Source organism: Taudactylus pleione, unplaced genomic scaffold (assembly GCF_031769625.1).
Source record: "Taudactylus pleione unplaced genomic scaffold, aTauple2 ptg001017l, whole genome shotgun sequence".
Classification (NCBI taxonomy): domain Eukaryota; kingdom Metazoa; phylum Chordata; class Amphibia; order Anura; family Myobatrachidae; genus Taudactylus; species Taudactylus pleione.
The window spans coordinates 2,778,142-2,794,285 of NW_028285418.1; the positions used below are offsets into that span (position 1 = coordinate 2,778,142).

The 16,144-nt window shown below is 42.7% G+C and overlaps 1 protein-coding gene across 1 annotated transcript in view; it reads left to right on the forward strand.

Annotated features, from left to right (window-relative positions):
- The first annotated feature begins 1,444 nt into the window (after nucleotides 1-1,444).
- Nucleotides 1,445-16,144, forward strand: part of CUNH3orf70 (chromosome unknown C3orf70 homolog) — a 119,804-nt gene continuing 105,104 nt past the window's right edge. The window contains exon 1 of the mRNA XM_088461103.1: nucleotides 1,445-1,788. The gene's annotated coding sequence lies outside the window, so the exon portion shown is untranslated. The remainder of the gene's footprint in view (nucleotides 1,789-16,144) is intronic.

Consider the following 16,144-nt stretch of genomic DNA (forward strand, 5'->3'; position numbering starts at 1 on the left):
GAGACCCCGTCACTGCTGTGTGTGTGACTCCCTGTTGCTATCAGTGTGTGTGAGACCCCCTGTCACTATCAGTGAGACCCCCTGTCACTATCAGTATGTGTGAGATCCCCTGTTACTATCAGTGTGTATGAGACTCCCTGTAAGACCCCGTCACTGCTGTGTGTGTGAGACTCCGAGTGAGCCCCTCTGTCAGTGTGAGACCCCCTGTCACTGCTGTGTGTGTGACTCCCTGTTGCTATCAGTGTGTGTGAGACCCCCTGTCAGTGTGTGTGAGATCCCGTCAGTATCAGTGTGAGACCCCCTGTCACTATCAGTGTGTGACCCCCTGTAACTATCAGTATGAGACCCCCTGTCACTATCAGTGTTTGTGAGACCCCCTGTCACTATACGTGTGTGTGAGACCCCCTGTCACTATCAGTGTGTATGAGACTCCCTGCCACTATCAGTGTGAGACCCTCTGTCACTATTAGTGTGTGTGTGAGACCCCGTTACTATCAGTGTGTGTGAGACCCTCTGTCACTATCAGTGTGAGACCCCCTGTCACTGCTGTGTGTGAGACTCCCTGTCACTATCAGTGTGAGACCCCCTCTCACTGCTGTGTGTATGAAACATTCTGTCACTATCAGTGTGAGACTTCCTGTCACTATCATTGTGAGACCCCCTGTCACTATCAGTGTGAGACTTCCTGTCACTATCATTGGGAGACTCCCTGTCACTATCAGTGTGAGACCTCCTGTCACTATTAGTGTGAGACCTCCTGTCACTATTAGTGTGAGACTCCCTGTCACTATCAGTGTGAGACCCCCTGTCACTGCTGTGTGTGTGAGACTCCCTGTAACTATGAATGTGAGACCCCCTGTGACTATCAGTGTGAGACCCCCTGTCAGTGCTGTGTGTGTGAGACCCCGTCAGTCACTGCTGTGTGTGTGAGACCCTGTGTCACTATCAGTGTGTGTGAGACCCCCTGTCAGTGCTGTGTGTGTGAGACCCCCTGTCAGTCACTGCTGTGTGTGTGAGACCCTCTGTCACTGCTGTGTGTGTGAGACCCCCTGTCAGTGCTGTGTGTGTGAGACCCCCTGTCAGTCACTGCTGTGTGTGTGAGACCCTCTGTCACTATCAGTGTGAGACCCCCTGTCAGTGCTGTGTGTGTGAGACCCCCTGTCAGTCACTGCTGTGTGTGTGAGACCCTCTGTCACTATCAGTGTGAGACCCCCTGTCAGTGCTGTGTGTGTGAGACCCCCTGTCAGTCACTGCTGTGTGTGTGAGACCCTCTGTCACTATCAGTGTGAGACCCCCTGTCAGTGCTGTGTGTGTGAGTCCCCCTGTCAGTGCTGTGTGTGTGAGACCCTCTGTCACTATCAGTGTGAGACCCCCTGTCACTGCTGTGTGTGTGAGACCCCCTGTCACTGCTGTGTGTGTGAGCCTGCCACTCTGGGTGTGCACAGACAGATAGAGGGGAGTGTGGAGCTGGAGCATGCGCGGTGCCGCCTCCCCGCACACACAGCCCAGGCAGCAGCCGGGCACAGGAGCGACAGGAGCGGCCGGTACACATCGCTGAGTGCCTGGGTGTGAGTGGCCGCATCTCCGGCACAGCTGCCATGTATCACACGGAGCTCAGGTCGGGCAGCTGAGGAGACACCGAGCGGAGACCTCTGCGCCTGGCTGATGCCTCACCCCGCTGCCGCTGCTGGGCTGTGAAGTTTGTCGGAGCCTGGGCACGAAGAGCCCCCGCTTGGGCATGGATCCCCTGCCACACCCGGCGCCTCCAAACCCGTCCGGGTAACATAGGTGAGAGGCCCGGGGATACCTTATGTGGTGTCAGTGTATACATGTGTGTGTGTATATATTATATATGTGTGTGTACATGTGTGTACGTCTGTATACATGTGTACATGTGTGTACGTCTGTAACTATGCATGTGTACATGTGTGTGTGTGTGTACGTCTGTAACTATGCATGTGTACATGTGTGTGTGTATGTCTGTAACTATGCATGTGTACATGTGTGTGTGCGTGTATGTGTACATGTCTGTATGCATGTGTACATGTGTGTGTACATGTCTGTATGCATGTGTACATGTGTGTGCGCATGTCTGTAACTATGCATGTGTGTGTGTGTGTGTATGTGTACATATCTGTATGCATGTCTGTAACTATACATGTGTGTTTGTGTATATGTCTGTATGCATGTGTGCATGCCTGTAACTATGCTTGTGTACATATGTGTGTGTTTTACAGAGTGTTGCCAAGAAGTGGGCACCCAGTATCGTTATTTGGCCAGTCAGGTATGCAGTACCCATTATTGGAAGCAGACTGCCCTGGCATCTCTGCACAATGGCATAATGCCACTTGGGCTACCAGCACAATGATACACTGATGTGTGCAGTCCCAGCCAGTAATCACTGCACTAGTCATCCTGTCTGTGCAGCCAGCTGATATTTATATAGTGTCACTTATAGCGGATGTACAGGATATTTATATAGTGTTACTTATAGCGGATGTACAGGATATTTATATAGTGTCACTTATAGCGGATGTACAGGATATTTATATAGTGTCACTTATAGCGGATGTACAGGATATTTATATAGTGTCACTTATAGCGGATGTACAGGATATTTATATAGTGTCACTTATAGCGGATGTACAGGATATTTATATAGTGTCACTTATAGCGGATGTACAGGATATTTATATAGTGTCACTTATAGCGGATGTACAGGATATGTATATAGTGTCACTTATAGCGGATGTCCAGGATATGCAGGATATTTATATAGTGTCACTTATAGCGGATGTACAGGATATTTATATAGTGTCACTTATAGCGGATGTACAGGATATTTATATAGTGTCACTTATAGCGGATGTACAGGATATTTATATAGTGTCACTTATAGCGGATGTACAGGATATGTATATAGTGTCACTTATAGCGGATGTACAGGATATTTATATAGTGTCACTTATAGCGGATGTACAGGATATGTATATAGTGTCACTTATAGCGGATGTACAGGATATGTATATAGTGTCACTTATAGCGGATGTACAGGATATGTATATAGTGTCACTTATAGCGGATGTACAGGATATGTATATAGTGTCACTTATAGCGGATGTACAGGATATGTATATAGTGTCACTTATAGCGGATGTATAGGATATTTATATAGTGTCACTTATAGCGGATGTACAGGATATTTATATAGTGTCACTTATAGCGGATGTACAGGATATTTATATAGTGTCACTTATAGCGGATGTACAGGATATGTATATAGTGTCACTTATAGCGGATGTACAGGATATTTATATAGTGTCACTTATAGCGGATGTACAGGATATTTATATAGTGTCACTTATAGCGGATGTACAGGATATGTATATAGTGTCACTTATAGCGGATGTCCAGGATATGCAGGATATTTATATAGTGTCACTTATAGCGGATGTACAGGATATTTATATAGTGTCACTTATAGCGGATGTACAGGATATTTATATAGTGTCACTTATAGCGGATGTACAGGATATTTCTATAGTGTCACTTATAGCGGATGTACAGGATATGTATATAGTGTCACTTATAGTGGACGTACAGGATATTTATATAGTGTTACTTATAGCGGATGTACAGGATATTTATATAGTGTCACTTATAGCGGATGTCCAGGATATTTATATAGTCTTACTTATAGCGGATGTACAGGATATTTATATAGTGTCACTTATAGCGGATGTACAGGATATTTATATAGTGTCACTTATAGCGGATGTACAGGATATTTATATAGTGTCGCTTATAGCGGACGTACAGGATATTTATATAGTGTCACTTATAGCGGACGTACAGGATATTTATATAGTGTCACTTATAGCGGATGTACAGGATATTTATATAGTGTCACTTATAGCGGATGTACAGGATATTTATATAGTGTCACTTATAGCGGATGTACAGGATATTTATATAGTGTCACTTATAGCGGATGTACAGGATATTTATATAGTGTCACTTATAGCGGATGTACAGGATATTTATATAGTGTCACTTATAGCGGATGTACAGGATATGTATATAGTGTCACTTATAGCGGATGTCCAGGATATGCAGGATATTTATATAGTGTCACTTATAGCGGATGTACAGGATATTTATATAGTGTCACTTATAGCGGATGTACAGGATATTTATATAGTGTCACTTATAGCGGATGTACAGGATATGTATATAGTGTCACTTATAGCGGATGTACAGGATATTTATATAGTGTCACTTATAGCGGATGTACAGGATATGTATATAGTGTCACTTATAGCGGATGTACAGGATATGTATATAGTGTCACTTATAGCGGATGTACAGGATATGTATATAGTGTCACTTATAGCGGATGTACAGGATATGTATATAGTGTCACTTATAGCGGATGTACAGGATATGTATATAGTGTCACTTATAGCGGATGTATAGGATATTTATATAGTGTCACTTATAGCGGATGTACAGGATATTTATATAGTGTCACTTATAGCGGATGTACAGGATATTTATATAGTGTCACTTATAGCGGATGTACAGGATATGTATATAGTGTCACTTATAGCGGATGTACAGGATATTTATATAGTGTCACTTATAGCGGATGTACAGGATATTTATATAGTGTCACTTATAGCGGATGTACAGGATATGTATATAGTGTCACTTATAGCGGATGTCCAGGATATGCAGGATATTTATATAGTGTCACTTATAGCGGATGTACAGGATATTTATATAGTGTCACTTATAGCGGATGTACAGGATATTTATATAGTGTCACTTATAGCGGATGTACAGGATATTTCTATAGTGTCACTTATAGCGGATGTACAGGATATGTATATAGTGTCACTTATAGTGGACGTACAGGATATTTATATAGTGTTACTTATAGCGGATGTACAGGATATTTATATAGTGTCACTTATAGCGGATGTCCAGGATATTTATATAGTCTTACTTATAGCGGATGTACAGGATATTTATATAGTGTCACTTATAGCGGATGTACAGGATATTTATATAGTGTCACTTATAGCGGATGTACAGGATATTTATATAGTGTCGCTTATAGCGGACGTACAGGATATTTATATAGTGTCACTTATAGCGGACGTACAGGATATTTATATAGTGTCACTTATAGCGGATGTACAGGATATTTATATAGTGTTACTTATAGCGGATGTACAGGATATTTATATAGTGTCACTTATAGCGGATGTACAGGATATTTATATAGTGTTACTTATAGGGGATGTACAGGATATTTATATAGTCTTACTTATAGCGGATGTACAGGATATTTATATAGTGTCACTTATATCGGATGTACAGGATATGTATATAGTGTCACTTATAGCGGATGTACAGGATATGTATATAGTGTCACTTATAGCGGATGTACAGGATATTTATATAGTGTCACTTATAGCGGATGTACAGGATATACAGGATATTTATATAGTGTCACTTATAGCGGATGTACAGGATATTTATATAGTGTCACTTATAGCGGATGTACAGGATATTTATATAGTGTCACTTATAGTGGACGTACAGGATATTTATATAGTGTCACTTATAGCGGATGTACAGGATATTTATATAGTCTTACTTATAGCGGATGTACAGGATATTTATATAGTGTCACTTATAGCGGATGTACAGGATATTTATATAGTGTCACTTATAGCGGATGTACAGGATATTTATATAGTGTTACTTATAGCGGATGTACAGGATATTTATATAGTGTTACCTACAGCGGATGTACAGGATATTTATATAGTGTTACTTATAGCGGATGTACAGGATATTTATATAGTGTCACTTATAGCAGATGTACAGGATATTTATATAGTGTTACTTATAGTTGATGTATAGGATATTTATATAGTGTCACTTATAGCGGATGTATAGGATATTTATATAGTGTCACTTATAGCGGATGTATAGGATATTTATATAGTGCCACTTATAGCGGATGTACAGGATATTTATATAGTGTCACTTATAGCGGATGTACAGGATATTTATATAGTGTTACTTATAGCGGATGTACAGGATATTTATATAGTGTTACCTACAGCGGATGTACAGGATATTTATATAGTGTTACTTATAGGGGATGTACAGGATATTTATATAGTGTTACTTATAGCGGATGTACAGGATATTTATATAGTGTCACTTATAGCGGATGTACAGGATATTTATATAGTGTCACTTATAGCGGATGTATAGGATATTTATATAGTGCCACTTATAGTGGATGTACAGGATATTTATATAGTGTCACTTATAGCGGATGTACAGGATATTTATATAGTGTTACTTATAGGGGATGTACAGGATATTTATATAGTGTTACTTATAGTGGATGTACAGGATATTTATATAGTGTTACTTATAGTGGATGTACAGGCTATTTATATAGTGTTACTTATAGTGGATGTACAGGCTATTTATATAGTGTTACTATCGTGCATTTATTGGTGGCTCCAACCCATCAACGACCTGCGATGCGCAGGCACGTATGGACGAAAAAGATATCGTCCATCCACCGTACATGCAGGCCAACCTGGTCGACACTGACCAGGTTACTATAGGGACCCGCTATTGTTGATAACGGATCGCTGGCCATCGGTGGTGGGTTGGTGGTGTGCTGGATGATCAATATCGATCATCCAGCACACCCGTGAGTTTGTTCAGCGATATCGTTATCGCTGACGGTCGTCCCGTGTGTACGCACCATTACTTATAATGGACGTATAGGATGTTGGTATTGGGATGTGTGTGTGGAAGAGATGTATAGTTACTGTACAGTGTGTGCAGCCGGTGGATATATATATATAATAGTGGTATGGGGAAGTGTGTCTGGAAGAGATGTATAGTTACTGTACAGTCTGTGCAGCCGGTGGATATATATATATAATAGTGGTATGGGGAAGTGTGTGTGGAAGAGATGTATAGTTACTGTACAGTGTGTGCAGCCGGTGGATATATATATATATAATAGTGGTATGGGGAAGTGTGTGTGGAAGAGATGTATAGTTACTGTACAGTCTGTGCAGCCGGTGGATATATATATATAATAGTGGTATGGGGAAGTGTGTCTGGAAGAGATGTATAGTTACTGTACAGTCTGTGCAGCCGGTGGATATATATATATAATAGTGGTATGGGGAAGTGTGTGTGGAAGAGATGTATAGTTACTGTACAGTCTGTGCAGCCGGTGGATATATATATATAATAGTGGTATGGGGAAGTGTGTGTGGAAGAGATGTATAGTTACTGTACAGTCTGTGCAGCCGGTGGATATATATATATAATAGTGGTATGGGGAAGTGTGTGTGGAAGAGATGTATAGTTACTGTACAGTGTGTGCAGCTGGTGGATATATATATATATAATAGTGGTATGGGGAAGTGTGTGTGGAAGAGATGTATAGTTACTGTACAGTCTGTGCAGCCGGTGGATATATATATATAATAGTGGTATGGGGAAGTGTGTGTGGAAGAGATGTATAGTTACTGTACAGTGTGTGCAGCCGGTGGATATATATATATAATAGTGGTATGGGGAAGTGTGTGTGGAAGAGATGTATAGTTACTGTACAGTCTGTGCAGCCGGTGGATATATATATATAATAGTGGTATGGGGAAGTGTGTGTGGAAGAGATGTATAGTTACTGTACAGTGTGTGCAGCCGGTGGATATATATATATAATAGTGGTATGGGGAAGTGTGTCTGGAAGAGATGTATAGTTACTGTACAGTGTGTGCAGCCGGTGGATATATATATATAATAGTGGTATGGGGAAGTGTGTCTGGAAGAGATGTATAGTTACTGTACAGTCTGTGCAGCCGGTGGATATATATATATAATAGGGATGAGCGGGTTCGGTTCCCTGAGAACCGAACCCACCCGAACTTCGGGGATCCGGGGCGATCCGAGCCCAAGCTCGGATCTCCCTGTCTGCCCCGGATCCCTCTCCCGAGGCAAAACCTCGAGATCTGCTGTCGGATCTCGAGGTTTTGCCTCGAGCGGCCATTTAAAAAAAAATGCCTTTGCCTTTAATGGGCAAAGTGCTGATTGGCTGACAGAGCCGTCTGTCACGGCTCTCAGCCAATCAGCATTATGGTGCTCATTTGCATGTAGCACGGACTCGTGAGATCCGTGCTACATGCATCTGTGTGATTGACAGTGACACAGAGCACAGATGGGTCAGTGAGACCCGTCTGTGCTGCTGTGTATTTCAATGACACAGATGCACGCACGGACCAGGAGATCCGTGCTACTTGCATCTGTGTCATTGACACAGAGCACTAACGGGTCCGTGAGACCCGTCTGTGCTGCTGTGGTAAATAAAAAAAAAAAAACCTGTGTAAAAAGAGAAAAAAATGGCGTGCCCCCCCCCCAAAAAAAGAGCAACCAGCCCCGGGCATTAGTGACCCAGTGCTGGGTGTGCTTAAATACAGGGGACAAACGACATAGGGGTCCCCTGTACTTAAACACAACCAGCACCGGGCTAGTCAGAACCAGAGCTGGTTGCCAAAATACGGGGGACAAACGACGTAGGGGTCCCCCGTATTCTGCGCAACCAGCTCTGGGCTCTGATCCGGTCCTGGTTCTGGAAATACAGGGGAAAAAAATGAGTAGGGTTCCCCTGTATGTTCCAGAACCAGCACTGGACTTTTTCTAGCGGGGGGCTGATGCCACAGCCAGGGGAGCCCTTTCACCGGGCCCCCCAGCCGCAGCATCAACCCTGACCGCTAGTCAGCCCAGGCCGGGGATCCCTGGAGAGCTGGGGACCCCCCCAATAAAGGGGTCACCCTCTCCAGGGCACCCCAGGCCCAGGCTGATAGCCCGGGGCTATCCCCGCCACCCCTGGTGGCGGTGGGTGGCGGGTTGATTGTGTGGTGTGGTGTAAATAAAGAATATCAAACATTGTCTTTACAAGTAGAACTGCAAGTCCCAGCAAGCCTGCCCCGCATGCTGGTACTTGGAGAACCACAAGTACCAGCATGCAGGGCATTAAGGGCCCACTAGTACCTGTAGTTCACCTGTAAAAAAATGTTTAAAAAAAACACAGGACACACACACCGTGACAGTATAAGTTTATTAAACATACATACACACACACACACACACACACACACACATGTACACATACTCACCTATGTAACCCTGTAGCATCGGTCCACTTGTCCGGTAAAGTATCCATAGGGGACCTGTGAAAAAAAACATACTCACCATCTCCTATGCGAGGTTCTGTCCTCTTCGTTCCAAAGTAGGCATCCCCGGACTTGGCAAAAAAAAAAAACGAAAACGCGATCCACGAACTTAGTACCGTTCTATAGAACGGTACTTCCCGAATGAGAGCTTAGCGGCGGGGTATCACCATGGAAACCCCGCTGCTAAGCGTTCATTGGCTGAGAGAGGCCATCTCCCGTCTCTCAGCCAATGAACGGCTCCCTCCATTGTAGTCAATGCTGGGAGCCGCAAGGTTATTAAAGTTTACCCTGCGGTTCCCACCATTGACTACAATGGAGGGAGCCGTTCATTGGCTGAGAGACGGGAGATGACCTCTCTCAGCCAATGAACGCTTAGCAGCGGGGTTTCCATGGTGATACCCCGCCGCTAAGCTCTCATTCGGGAAGTACCGTTCTATAGAACGGTACTAAGTTCGTGGATCGCGTTTTCGTTTTTTTTTTTTGCCAAGTCCGGGGATGCCTACTTTGGAACGAAGAGGACATAACCTCGCATAGGAGATGGTGAGTATGTTTTTTTTCACAGGTCCCCTAGGGATACTTTACCGGACAAGTGGACCGATGCTACAGGTTACATAGGTGAGTATGTGTACATGTGTGTGTGTGTATGTATGTTTAATAAACTTATACTGTCACGGTGTGTGTGTCCTGTGTTTTTTTAAACATTTTTTTTACAGGTGAACTACAGGTACTAGTGGGCCCTTAATGCCCTGCATGCTGGTACTTGTGGTTCTCCAAGTACCAGCATGCGGGGCAGGCTAGCTGGGACTTGCAGTTCTACTTGTAAAGACAATGTTTGATATTCTTTATTTACACCACACCACACAATCAACCCGCCACCCACCGCCACCAGGGGTGGCGGGGATAGCCCCGGGCTATCAGCCTGGGCCTGGGGTGCCCTGGAGAGGGTGACCCCTTTATTGGGGGGGTCCCCAGCTCTCCAGGGATCCCCGGCCTGGGCTGACTAGCGGTCAGGGTTGATGCTGCGGCTGGGGGGCCCGGTGAAAGGGCTCCCCTGGCTGTGGCATCAGCCCCCCGCTAGAAAAAGTCCAGTGCTGGTTCTGGAACATACAGGGGAACCCTACTCATTTTTTGTCCCCTATATTTCCAGAACCAGGACCGGATCAGAGCCCAGAGCTGGTTGCGCAGAATACAGGGGACCCCTACGTCGTTTGTCCCCCGTATTTTGGCAACCAGCGCTGGTTCTGACTAGCCCGGTGCTGGTTGTGCTTAAGTACAGGGGACCCCTACGTCGTTTGTCCCCTGTATTTAAGCACACCCAGCACTGGGTTACTAATGCCCGGGGCTGGTTGCTCTTTTTTGGGGGGGTGCACGCCATTTTTTTCTTTTTTTACACAGGTTTTTTTTTTTTTTTTTACCACAGCAGCACAGACGGGTCTCACGGACCTGTCATTGCTCTGTGCCAATCACACAGATGCATGTAGCACGGATCTCCCGGGTTCGTGCTACATGCAAATGGGCACCATAACGCTGATTGGCTTCCTGTCTGCCACTGCAGTGCCACTCCTAGATGGGCCACGTGTTTGTGCCGCCCCCTTGTGTCGCTTAGCATAGTCATCCAGCTTCCTCGGTACAACCTTTTGGCCTAAAAACAATATTGTGAGGTGTGAGGTGTTCAGAATAGAGTGGAAATGAGTGGAAATTAATGTTATTGGGGTTATTAATAGCGTAGGAACAAAAAAAGGCCCATTTATGTGATTTTAGCGGGTTTTTTTTATTTTTTAAGAAAAAATCCAGATCCAAAACACAAAACCCAGAACCCAAAACACGGAAGGGTGGTTTTGGCAAAACCAATCCAGATCCAAAACACGAAGAAAGATCCAGATCCAAAACCAAAACACAAAACACGAAAAGTGTCCGGTGCACACCCCTAATATATAATAGTGGTATGGGGAAGTGTGTCTGGAAGAGATGTATAGTTACTGTACAGTGTGTGCAGCCGGTGGATATATATATATAATAGTGGTATGGGGAAGTGTGTGTGGAAGAGATGTATAGTTACTGTACAGTGTGTGCAGCCGGTGGATATATATATATAATAGTGGTATGGGGAAGTGTGTGTGGAAGAGATGTATAGTTACTGTACAGTGTGTGCAGCCGGTGGATATATATATATAATAGTGGTATGGGGAAGTGTGTGTGGAAGAGATGTATAGTTACTGTACAGTCTGTGCAGCCGGTGGATATATATATATAATAGTGGTATGGGGAAGTGTGTGTGGAAGAGATGTATAGTTACTGTACAGTGTGTGCAGCCGGTGGATATATATATATAATAGTGGTATGGGGAAGTGTGTGTGGAAGAGATGTATAGTTACTGTACAGTGTGTGCAGCCGGTGGATATATATATATATAATAGTGGTATGGGGAAGTGTGTGTGGAAGAGATGTATAGTTACTGTACAGTGTGTGCAGCCGGTGGATATATATATATAATAGTGGTATGGGGAAGTGTGTGTGGAAGAGATGTATAGTTACTGTACAGTCTGTGCAGCCGGTGGATATATATATATAATAGTGGTATGGAGAAGTGTGTGTGGAAGAGATGTATAGTTACTGTACAGTGTGTGCAGCCGGTGGATATATATATATAATAGTGGTATGGGGAAGTGTGTCTGGAAGAGATGTATAGTTACTGTACAGTCTGTGCAGCCGGTGGATATATATATATAATAGTGGTATGGAGAAGTGTGTGTGGAAGAGATGTATAGTTACTGTACAGTCTGTGCAGCCGGTGGATATATATATATAATAGTGGTATGGGGAAGTGTGTGTGGAAGAGATGTATAGTTACTGTACAGTGTGTGCAGCCGGTGGATATATATATATAATAGTGGTATGGGGAAGTGTGTGTGGAAGAGATGTATAGTTACTGTACAGTCTGTGCAGCCGGTGGATATATATATATAATAGTGGTATGGGGAAGTGTGTCTGGAAGAGATGTATAGTTACTGTACAGTGTGTGCAGCCGGTGGATATATATATATAATAGTGGTATGGGGAAGTGTGTGTGGAAGAGATGTATAGTTACTGTACAGTCTGTGCAGCCGGTGGATATATATATATAATAGTGGTATGGAGAAGTGTGTGTGGAAGAGATGTATAGTTACTGTACAGTGTGTGCAGCCGGTGGATATATATATATAATAGTGGTATGGGGAAGTGTGTGTGGAAGAGATGTATAGTTACTGTACAGTGTGTGCAGCCGGTGGATATATATATATATATAATAGTGGTATGGAGAAGTGTGTGTGGAAGAGATGTATAGTTACTGTACAGTGTGTGCAGCCGGTGGATATATATATATATATATAATAGTGGTATGGAGAAGTGTGTGTGGAAGAGATGTATAGTTACTGTACAGTGTGTGCAGCCGGTGGATATATATATATAATAGTGGTATGGGGAAGTGTGTGTGGAAGAGATGTATAGTTACTGTACAGTCTGTGCAGCCGGTGGATATATATATATAATAGTGGTATGGGGAAGTGTGTCTGGAAGAGATGTATAGTTACTGTACAGTGTGTGCAGCCGGTGGATATATATATATATAATAGTGGTATGGAGAAGTGTGTGTGGAAGAGATGTATAGTTACTGTACAGTCTGTGCAGCCGGTGGATATATATATATAATAGTGGTATGGAGAAGTGTGTGTGGAAGAGATGTATAGTTACTGTACAGTGTGTGCAGCCGGTGGATATATATATATAATAGTGGTATGGGGAAGTGTGTGTGGAAGAGATGTATAGTTACTGTACAGTCTGTGCAGCCGGTGGATATATATATATAATAGTGGTATGGGGAAGTGTGTGTGGAAGAGATGTATAGTTACTGTACAGTGTGTGCAGCCGGTGGATATATATATATAATAGTAGTATGGGGAAGTGTGTGTGGAAGAGATGTATAGTTACTGTACAGTCTGTGCAGCCGGTGGATATATATATATATAATAGTGGTATGGGGAAGTGTGTGTGGAAGAGATGTATAGTTACTGTACAGTGTGTGCAGCCGGTGGATATATATATATAATAGTGGTATGGGGAAGTGTGTGTGGAAGAGATGTATAGTTACTGTACAGTCTGTGCAGCCGGTGGATATATATATATATAATAGTGGTATGGGGAAGTGTGTGTGGAAGAGATGTATAGTTACTGTACAGTCTGTGCAGCCGGTGGATATATATATATAATAGTGGTATGGGGAAGTGTGTCTGGAAGAGATGTATAGTTACTGTACAGTGTGTGCAGCCGGTGGATATATATATATAATAGTGGTATGGGGAAGTGTGTGTGGAAGAGATGTATAGTTACTGTACAGTGTGTGCAGCCGGTGGATATATATATATAATAGTGGTATGGGGAAGTGTGTCTGGAAGAGATGTATAGTTACTGTACAGTGTGTGCAGCCGGTGGATATATATATATAATAGTGGTATGGAGAAGTGTGTGTGGAAGAGATGTATAGTTACTGTACAGTGTGTGCAGCCGGTGGATATATATATATATAATAGTGGTATGGGGAAGTGTGTCTGGAAGAGATGTATAGTTACTGTACAGTGTGTGCAGCCGGTGGATATATATATATATATATATATATATATATATATATATAATAGTGGTATGGGGAAGTGTGTGTGGAAGAGATGTATAGTTACTGTACAGTGTGTGCAGCCGGTGGATATATATATATAATAGTGGTATGGGGAAGTGTGTGTGGAAGAGATGTATAGTTACTGTACAGTCTGTGCAGCCGGTGGATATATATATATAATAGTGGTGTGGGGAAGTGTGTGTGGAAGAGATGTATAGTTACTGTACAGTGTGTGCAGCCGGTGGATATATATATATAATAGTGGTATGGGGAAGTGTGTCTGGAAGAGATGTATAGTTACTGTACAGTGTGTGCAGCCGGTGGATATATATATATATATATATAATAGTGGTATGGGGAAGTGTGTGTGGAAGAGATGTATAGTTACTGTACAGTCTGTGCAGCCGGTGGATATATATATATATATAGTGGTATGGAGAAGTGTGTGTGGAAGAGATGTATAGTTACTGTACAGTGTGTGCAGCCGGTGGATATATATATATAATAGTGGTATGGGGAAGTGTGTCTGGAAGAGATGTATAGTTACTGTACAGTGTGTGCAGCCGGTGGATATATATATATAATAGTGGTATGGGGAAGTGTGTCTGGAAGAGATGTATAGTTACTGTACAGTCTGTGCAGCCGGTGGATATATATATATAATAGTGGTATGGGGAAGTGTGTCTGGAAGAGATGTATAGTTACTGTACAGTGTGTGCAGCCGGTGGATATATATATATAATAGTGGTATGGGGAAGTGTGTGTGGAAGAGATGTATAGTTACTGTACAGTGTGTGCAGCCGGTGGATATATATATATAATAGTGGTATGGGGAAGTGTGTGTGGAAGAGATGTATAGTTACTGTACAGTCTGTGCAGCCGGTGGATATATATATATAATAGTGGTATGGGGAAGTGTGTCTGGAAGAGATGTATAGTTACTGTACAGTCTGTGCAGCCGGTGGATATATATATATAATAGTGGTATGGGGAAGTGTGTGTGGAAGAGATGTATAGTTACTGTACAGTCTGTGCAGCCGGTGGATATATATATATAATAGTGGTATGGGGAAGTGTGTCTGGAAGAGATGTATAGTTACTGTACAGTGTGTGCAGCCGGTGGATATATATATATAATAGTGGTATGGGGAAGTGTGTGTGGAAGAGATGTATAGTTACTGTACAGTGTGTGCAGCCGGTGGATATATATATATAATAGTGGTATGGGGAAGTGTGTGTGGAAGAGATGTATAGTTACTGTACAGTGTGTGCAGCCGGTGGATATATATATATAATAGTGGTATGGGGAAGTGTGTGTGGAAGAGATGTATAGTTACTGTACAGTGTGTGCAGCCGGTGGATATATATATATAATAGTGGTATGGAGAAGTGTGTGTGGAAGAGATGTATAGTTACTGTACAGTGTGTGCAGCCGGTGGATATATATATATAATAGTGGTATGGGGAAGTGTGTGTGGAAGAGATGTATAGTTACTGTACAGTGTGTGCAGCCGGTGGATATATATTTATAATAGTGGTATGGGGAAGTGTGTGTGGAAGAGATGTATAGTTACTGTACAGTGTGTGCAGCCGGTGGATATATATATAATAGTGGTATGGAGAAGTGTGTCTGGAAGAGATGTATAGTTACTGTACAGTGTGTGCAGCCGGTGGATATATATATATAATAGTGGTATGGGGAAGTGTGTGTGGAAGAGATGTATAGTTACTGTACAGTGTGTGCAGCCGGTGGATATATATATATAATAGTGGTAAGGAGAAGTGTGTGTGGAAGAGATGTATAGTTACTGTACAGTCTGTGCAGCCGGTGGATATATATATATAATAGTGGTATGGGGAAGTGTGTGTGGAAGAGATGTATAGTTACTGTACAGTGTGTGCAGCCTGTGGATATATATATATAATAGTGGTATGGGGAAGTGTGTGTGGAAGAGATGTATAGTTACTGTACAGTGTGTAAGCCGGTGGATATATATATATATAATAGTGGTATGGAGAAGTGTGTGTGGAAGAGATGTATAGTTACTGTACAGTGTGTGCAGCCGGTGGATATATATATATATAATAGTGGTATGGGGAAGTGTGTGGAAGAGATGTATAGTTACTGTACAGTGTGTGCAGCCGGTGGATATATATATATAATAGTGGTATGGGGAAGTGTGTGTGGAAGAGATGTATAGTTACTGTA